This window comes from Belonocnema kinseyi, chromosome 1 (assembly GCF_010883055.1).
Source record: "Belonocnema kinseyi isolate 2016_QV_RU_SX_M_011 chromosome 1, B_treatae_v1, whole genome shotgun sequence".
Taxonomy (NCBI): domain Eukaryota; kingdom Metazoa; phylum Arthropoda; class Insecta; order Hymenoptera; family Cynipidae; genus Belonocnema; species Belonocnema kinseyi.
In genome coordinates, this window is record NC_046657.1 from 87,055,009 (window position 1) to 87,063,498 (window position 8,490).

Sequence of the window (8,490 nt, forward strand, 5' to 3'; positions counted from 1 at the left end):
AAGACTATTATAATATAACATAATTATAATATTATCATTAATAATATATGTGTATATTTATATACATATAATAGTATTAATATTTATATAATTTATATTTGACACTTGAAATAACATAACCTCAAAATATACGTATATAAAGAGGCGCGCGAAGTATTCAAATCATGAGAATCGCCAGCCCAGCATCGAAATCTGGAAATATTGGAATCCCAATCTCTTGATTTTATTTCAAAGCAGATAGAGATATAAATAGAACCGCCGAAGTGTTGCGATCCGCAATCGTGCACCTTCGAGTTTTCAAATTCAGAGGAGGAGAAATGGGTTGTGCACGCAACCCAGTCATTTATATGGTCTCCTACTATATTCACACGGACGTAGCCCTGTCATAGTATTGTACCACATCTCGTTTCAGATCTGAGATCACTGCTGCAACTTGGTACATATCCTTTCTCATATAGGGAACGCTGTGTTCCCAAATTGGAACAGCTGTAGTCCCAACAGTATTTGTACAGTAACGATCCCTTTAGGCGGGACCACGGAATCCTCACGCCGAGTTTCGTGCGGAGTTACACATATAGTTTATACTCATGGGGCCATTTCATTCTTTATTGTGGAACGGCTGCATACCCAACACACGGGAAAGAATCTGCTCGCACATTTGGTACTTACTATAGCTTACTTAAATGTGATCTGGCCTCTGCACCAAGCGGCGTGGTGACGCTGCGTTGCCACTAAGAAGACAGCTGCATGCTCAAAAAATTTTCAGTGTAGAGTTCGAAAATTCTCGGTAACTTAAATTTTGAAAAGGTAACACATTAAGTTATCGAAAGTTGCCGAGAATACGATAATTTATCGAGAATTTATAGAGAAATAACTAGAACATTTATTTGTTACTGTTATTTATTTTTCCTGTTGTTAAATAAATTCAATGTACTGAAACCTAAATATTAATAAAAATTAGGAATTAAAATTATTTTGTAGTTTTATATACAGTATTAAATTTAGTTTAGAACATGTGTTAAATAAAATTTTACTTTTCTTAAGAACTACAATTTTTCGAATTAACAAAACTACTGCAGTCCTGCTATAGTGGCTGTCTCGGTTGTACCCTTTTTAAGTTTGAGCGTACATATATCAGGGTGGCCATTTTAATTAAAGGAAAAAAATTCCCATTTTTTTCTCGGTTCGCCAAAATTGTTCACGGCCCATAAAATTAAAAACTTCGAACTCTAACGATAAAATTTTTTTAAATTGAATCACTTAAGAATAAACAAGAAAGTAAAGCACTCAAAGTAAAACTCTTAAATTTTAATCTTTTTAAATTGAAGTTTAAAATTTTTTAAATTTGAAAATGTGGTATTCGAATGCTCAATAATTTACACATATAAAATGGAAGGTAATAATGCTTTGTAATTCAACAAGTTTAAATAAATACAGATAAACTACAAAATTAAGGATTTTTAACTTTTATAAATGACAGAGTTCAAAAATTCAGATTATATTCCAAAAATATAAATCCGAATTATATTATTTCAAACAATTTTGATCTAGAAACATTGAAAATTAAATATTTTAAAATTAATCCGCGAGTAAAAATTCTTTGCTTGAGTTCGACTTGAATGTCCCCCAATCAAGACATCCTGAAGTTGAAAAGTTTGCCTTGAGCATGTCTCAGTTTCGAAACGAAGCTAGACTTCAATTTATGTCTTAGAGACGTATTTTATGAAAATATAGATATTATTGGTCTTCAAAGTATAATTACAAATGTTGCATTTATCAATTTTAATCTCATTTATGAGCCGAGAAATGTTCGACCATCTCAGCCAAGACAAGGCTTGTCTTGAGACAAATAAACGTCGTCTTACGCAAGGCAAGGCTCGACCGCAGACCTCGAACTATGTCTCGACTCAGTTTTGAGACGCAGCCAGACATCGATGTCTTGGAGAGGTACTCACGACATAACCAAGTCAAACTCAAGTCGACGCATTTTTATTCGGGTCACTTCGGAAATTAAAGGTTAAAATATTTTTATTTCAAATAGTTAAAGCATCATATAAAAGCTTTAAAATCTTATTTCCAGATCTTGAGAAACCCAGAAGTTGTTTTAAATGCTTTCAAATTTCAAATTATTTTAGAAATTTTTTTAGAACTTATAAATATTTTAATAAATAATAAATGTTAAATGATGAATCTTTTTGTCAAAAATTTTGAACTTCAAAAGCTTTCAGTTTTTAATTGTTCAAGTCTCCAACTCTGCATTTTGAATTTTTTTGAATTAAAAATGGAAATCCAAAAATAAAAATCTAAGATGGACAATTTTTAAATTCAGAGATTTGCGAATGACGCATTGTAAATTGAATAATATCATAATGAATCATAATAAATTTTTTAAGTGAGTGAAGTGAAGCAGCTCACAAATACCTAGTTAATAATTTGGAAAATACTCCATAAGTCATCAAAACTCAAAACAGGATTTTAGATCAAAATAGCATGCGAATAGAAAATAAATCAATGATAATGAATAAATAAGTAATTTACAATCTCAAGATTTCCTTCCATTTATGAAAATTTGTCGAACATATTTTAATTGATACCTACAATAAATTGTTTATAAGACTATTTATTATTTATATTTGTGACTAACTTAGACGCTGAACGTAGACTCAAGCTATTTTAATAAAAAAAAACGGAATGAACAAACCAATTTTTGTATACGTTAAGCTGCCAAAATGTCCAAATTTTCTTATCTAATTCGTTTAGAACAATGGTTATATTCTATTAAATATTAACAAACATATATTATTTTCACAAAAATTTCCAGCAAATCAGACGATTAAGTGAAATGAATCAATAAGCAAATAATGAATATTTTCTGAGCCCCATTGTATTGATTTGAGGTAATATTAAGTTTACCTGAGCAATTATGAAATTTTAAAGAACATGAATTTTCCATACTCGGAGTGCAAATCTTGTGAATAAAGAAATTGAGAAAACAAATATGTGTCAACCGTGAGGTTCGTTCAAGATATAATTCACATTATTTTTCTAATGTCTGTTCGGCCGTCCGTCCGTGAACACGATAGCGCTGGAAAAATTAACGGATCAAGTCGAGTTTTGGAATACTTATTTTTTGTCCTAAAAGAAAGCATCAGTTCGTTAATGAGCAACCTTGACCAACGGTTATTGTTTTATCCCTCGACAATGTTGTCCAAGAATCGAATATTTAATATTTTACACCAAACGACAACAGAAACCTGAAAAGAGCTTTTTAGAAGAATTGAAGTTTTTCAAAATATGTACAATTCTTCTTTTAAACATATCTCGACAGCGTTCGTCTTCATTTTTATGTGACGATAATTAATCAACCGAACATTCTAATTTGAAGTCAAAGACGACATATACGTAGAAAAGTTTAGAAGACGAATTGTAGCATTTTAAACGACCTATCATTTTCCACGTAAAAATTCTGTTATGAGAGTTGCTATTTTGGTATTAGTTATCAAACGACGAAAAACTTCAAACAACATTTTTTTAACCATTTTTGAATAGGACTTGTTATCGAAAATTACTATATTTCATCAAAAGGTGCGAAATACAAAAAAAAGGCTAGAAGAATTTTAAGAGGTTTTGTTTTATCCATAAAAATGCAAAATGTAGCATAAAAATTCCAGTCCGTTTACTAGACGCTAATTTTTACTAATTTTTTGGATCCCACCCCTTATTTGAATTAATTAAGTAAGAAAGTGAATATTAGGACGCCGAAATAAAGAGAGATAAATAGAAACTCAAAGAAAATCGCTTTCTTTTTTATGTTTCGGCGGAAGTATTTAATTCGTAATCTAGTATGCATCTACTTTGCCCATGTTTGCTAATTCGGAGAAGGACCTGCAGTTGGATATTTTGCATTAGGTTTTCCTGCTTTCCGGTAATTAAGTTCCATTAAAAATCCTTTTAGAGGGAGTTGGGAAACGTGGATATCGTTTCTTATGGGTCATGGCCAACTGGAATCCGGTAATGGGAGAACAAGGATATCTCTGGCAGGCGCAATAGTGATTCCTGTGTATTTTTAGGTTATGTAAACCAGTGTGTCAACTTAAAAATAGACAGGAATCACTACTGCGCATGTCAGATATATGCACGTTCTCCCATCACTGCTGGAATCAGTAATCTACAAAGGCTAACACAGGGTTTCACATAACCTACAAAAGCACAGAAATCACTACTGCGTATATCAGAAATATCCACGTTCGTACAACACTAGTCGAAATACAGAAGTCCTCCTTAGAGCGCGATAATCAAACAGCAGGCAATCAGATGGTGTTATGCATTTTTCAAATATACCCAGTGGGCACAAAATTTGGCGATGACTTTACGACATCGTGACGACATCTTTACGACAACTTTAGAACATCCTATGTCCATGTTGTTTCGGTGTCTTTGCAATGTCGTAAGGACATCGTCAGATCATACGACTTATTTACGATATCGTGAAGATACCTTAACGACATGAACATAGGATGTCGTAAAGACGTCGCCAAATTTTGTGCCCACTGGGCACTTATATCGAACAAATTAGTTACTCTCTGAATATGAATCAGTACAAAATTCACTGACTGAAATAGTACTTAGACATTACACTGATTAATCATTGATTTCGGACTTATTTACTAATCAGTTTAGTAACGCTAGAGTAAATCGTCTGAAGCAAAACCTCTACATTTGTATGTTAAGCTTTCTTGTTACTCTTCTGCGTCAGTAGCAAGAAGAATTCCTTAATGAAATAAATTTTTTAACTTTCGGACTGTAAGTCTGCTGAATTAAGTGCGGGAAAAATATACTCTGACTCGTATAGGAAGTACTTACTTAACGGGTGTGTACATGACAGTACATATTAGTTTATTATGATTGCTAAAATGATATGATGCAGTGCTGTCAACCCTCAATAGTGGTTATTTTACTGAATCAATAAGTAACCTTCCACTGATTGTCAGTGACCCATTTCTAGCGATTTGAATCAGTGAAATTTCACTGAAAATCAATTAAATTCCACTAGTTCAGATTTAGAGAGTATCAAGAAGATATTAGCAAGGCAGGGGAAAAATTGATAGAGGGTCCCTGTACTAAGGGTTTCTGCTGAATATAGTTACAAAAATATATAGGCAGTCGCGGACAATTGTCCAGGGGCGGTCCCGAAAGAATTATCCTCCAAGCGGAGGTGTGAAAACCGTGCCGAAAGCTGAATGGCACCTGGGTGAGGTGTCTAGAACGGTGACTCCGGGATACTGGGTGAGCTCTCAGAGTACGCAGCCTTATTCTTGCATGCGGGGCTCCACAAGGATGGACGAACCCCTTTCCCTAGCTTCTCGCAGGGCTCCCGACAATGGGTCGGCCAACAATGCCGACCACTCTAGAGCTGGGGGAGCCAATGAAAATGGATTCAATGCGATGGATCGGCGTGATCTCACGACCTTTAGGTGGACGGAGCGACTGAATCACGACTTGCTAGAGTGCTACGATACGAGTGTGGCCTCTGAACGTGGTTATATGGCACGGCTGCATGCTCTGTGGTGCGAGAAACACCCAGAGCTATCGCACATTTCGCAGCAACATCTGCGAAACCATGCTGAACTACTGCGGAAAAGGGGCTGTGTAAGCGGAACGCCTACTCTACCACAGCTAAAATAAGCCGGCCACAAAGAAAGAGAGGCGACACTAAGACCAACCACGGGCAGGCATCCAATAGAGGAAGAGTGATGCTTTATGACCCGGAGAAACATCAACACCAAGGTTTCTCTCAAGCCCAAAGATTTCGCTGAAATGGATGACGAGCTTCGTGGACATTTTTCCGGAGAATCCGACCTCTGGGCTATCAATTATTGTGTGTATAATGCAGCGAGAGCTTTGGCCGATGCGAACCGTAAAACAAAACCAACGGTTGATCATAAGATCAAAAGAATAATAGATCAACTTGCCATAAAGATAGGCTGAGAAGGACAGTACGCGTCCCGCATTCAGTGCGCGATTGACTACATCACATCTGGCAAGAATTTCACCGCCAAGGTTCGAAAGTTCGCGCGCGAACTCCGGACCCGTTAGCACACACTGAACAAGTCAAAGCTGCTGACCATCAGGCAGCATATCGTTGAGAGAATACGGATACTATCTGACGCTAAGAGAAGTCTAGAGCGAAGGGAGAGGTGGGTCAGAGAAAATCAACAGTTTCTCTGTGACCCATCTCGACTATTCCAAGACCCTCCAGTTACTGTCGAACACCCGCCAAAACCAGAGGAGGTAGAAGTATTTTGGAGAGAAGTCTACGAAGTGCAGCATAGACTGGACGAAGACTCAGATAATATAAATAGCGTCAAGAAGCTGTGTGATGCCTTCATAACACCTTATGAAGAATGCCCACCCATCTCTACCGAGGAGGTGAAAAAAGTATTAATAGGGATGAAGAATTATTCCGCACCATGATCAGATTGTATGAAAACCTTCTGGTGGAAGAAGTTTCCTTCAACCCATCAGCATTTGGCCCTTATTTTCACCTCATATTTAAAGTCGCAAGAGCCCATTCCGGAGTGGTTGGTGGAAGGGCGCACAATACTCCTGCCGAAAATAGGCAACTTAGCTGATCGATGACCTGGATTCATTATCGGAAAGTTTTCGATTCGAATTCCCATAGACTTATCATCTGTCTTTTGGAAATCTTAAATGTTCATCCACAAATAGTTAGGTGCATAGAGAGATGGATGCCGCTTTGGAAAACCAGATTTACTATCTCATCTGGAAAAAATCGTTTGACAACTAACAAGGTCACCTTTCAGAGAGGTGTCTTTCAGGGCGACACCATGAGCCTACTCCTCTTTTGCCTTACATTATTGCCACTATCTCTAGCGCTTCGCCATTCCGACGGGTACTTGTGCGGCAAACCTGCAGATCGAAAATACAAGGTCACTCATGTATTATACCTGGACGATTTAAAGATCTATGCTAAAAACAAAGAACAACTACATCTAGCTCTAGAGATTGTCTAACAATATACTAAGGAAATTGGAATGGAATTTGGGTTAGACAAATGCGCCAAGATTTATTTGAAGCGAGAAAAACTTAACGGTATCCCTGAAGATCCTAAGCTCGTTGATAGAAGCGCTATATGACACCCTTTCGCTGGAGAGACTTATACATACCTGGGCGTACCACAGAGTCGCATTCAGGATGTGACATATATAAAGGATACTCCCCAAAGCAGATACAAACATCTCATCCGGAAGATTAGGTCTTCCCAACTGTCGGCGAGGAAAAAAATATCTGCAAAGAACATGCTTGCGGTCCTGGTAGTACTCTGTTCATTTGTAGTGTTTCCATGGACGAAGAACGAGCTCAGATCCCTTGATATCGAGACAAGAAAGATTATGCAGATGAGCAAAAGCATGCATCTTAAGTCTTCCGCGACTGTACATCTCAAGCCGTCAAGGTGGTCGCGGAATATTGAGCCTTGAATGCCTTTACAATAGTATTATTCTAGGTACAGCACATAGAGTTGCAAATGGAAGAGACTCTCCTCTTAAAATGGTCGGGAAGCACGAAGAAGTGGGCAAACGAGCGTTTCTGTACAAAGCAGAAAGGAGGCTGCTAAAACACTCGGACTTAACTTCAGTATTAGGGGTGAGCAAAATGCATCAAATCTTATCTATCTCGAGTACTCGCTCCTGAAAGCCTGGACGAAGAAAGCACAAGAGAAAAGCTTTCGTGAACAGCTCCTCGATAAGAGGATGTACGGTATCTTCCACAGAAATGTGAAGGATAAGTCAATGTTTTGTGAGCTAACGCTTGCTTTCCTTAAATCGCCCGGATTGAAGTCTGGTACGGAGGGTTTCATTTTTGCATGCCAAGACGGTGTCGTTTCCACCTTAACATACCGTCGCAACAGTTTGAGCCAAGACATTCCTGATGATAGCTGTAGGGCATGTCATGTACACCGCGAGCATTTAGCTTACATACTATCTAGTATTTCAACTCACGCGGGAACGACCTACATTCAAAGGCACAATGCGGCACTCTGAGTGCTTTATTACCATCTCTGTCACTCTCACGGCATTAGCCTTAATATCGCTCCTCTAAATGGTCCTAGGGAAATCGATTCAATTGTCGGGAATGGGAAGTGCCGCATATACTGGAACATTATATTCTCGACAATGGTTGCTGTTGCTCACTCGAGGCCTTATAAGCGAATTGCAACGATTGTACCTGAAGTATTCTGTTAAGCTATTCGTCATTATCATCAGCGCTCTTGGAGGTGCCAAGCTTTCACTCGCTAATGGCTTAAAAAGCATCCCTGCGTATCAATAATATGCTGAAACACTTGCGGGAAAAATGCAGAAGGTGGTAGTCCTTGGGTCGCTCCGTGTTCTTAGGGTGCACGAGGCTTTTGCTGGATCATCGTATTGATTCCTTTACAGACTGTAACCACCTATCTCACGGTCGTGAGAC

General features: G+C 37.8%; 1 protein-coding gene across 4 annotated transcripts in view; it reads left to right on the forward strand.

Annotated features, from left to right (window-relative positions):
- Nucleotides 1–8,490, forward strand: part of LOC117174804 (prolyl 4-hydroxylase subunit alpha-1-like) — a 50,166-nt gene that overhangs the window by 32,245 nt on the left and 9,431 nt on the right. The gene's annotated exons all lie outside the window — the stretch shown is intronic.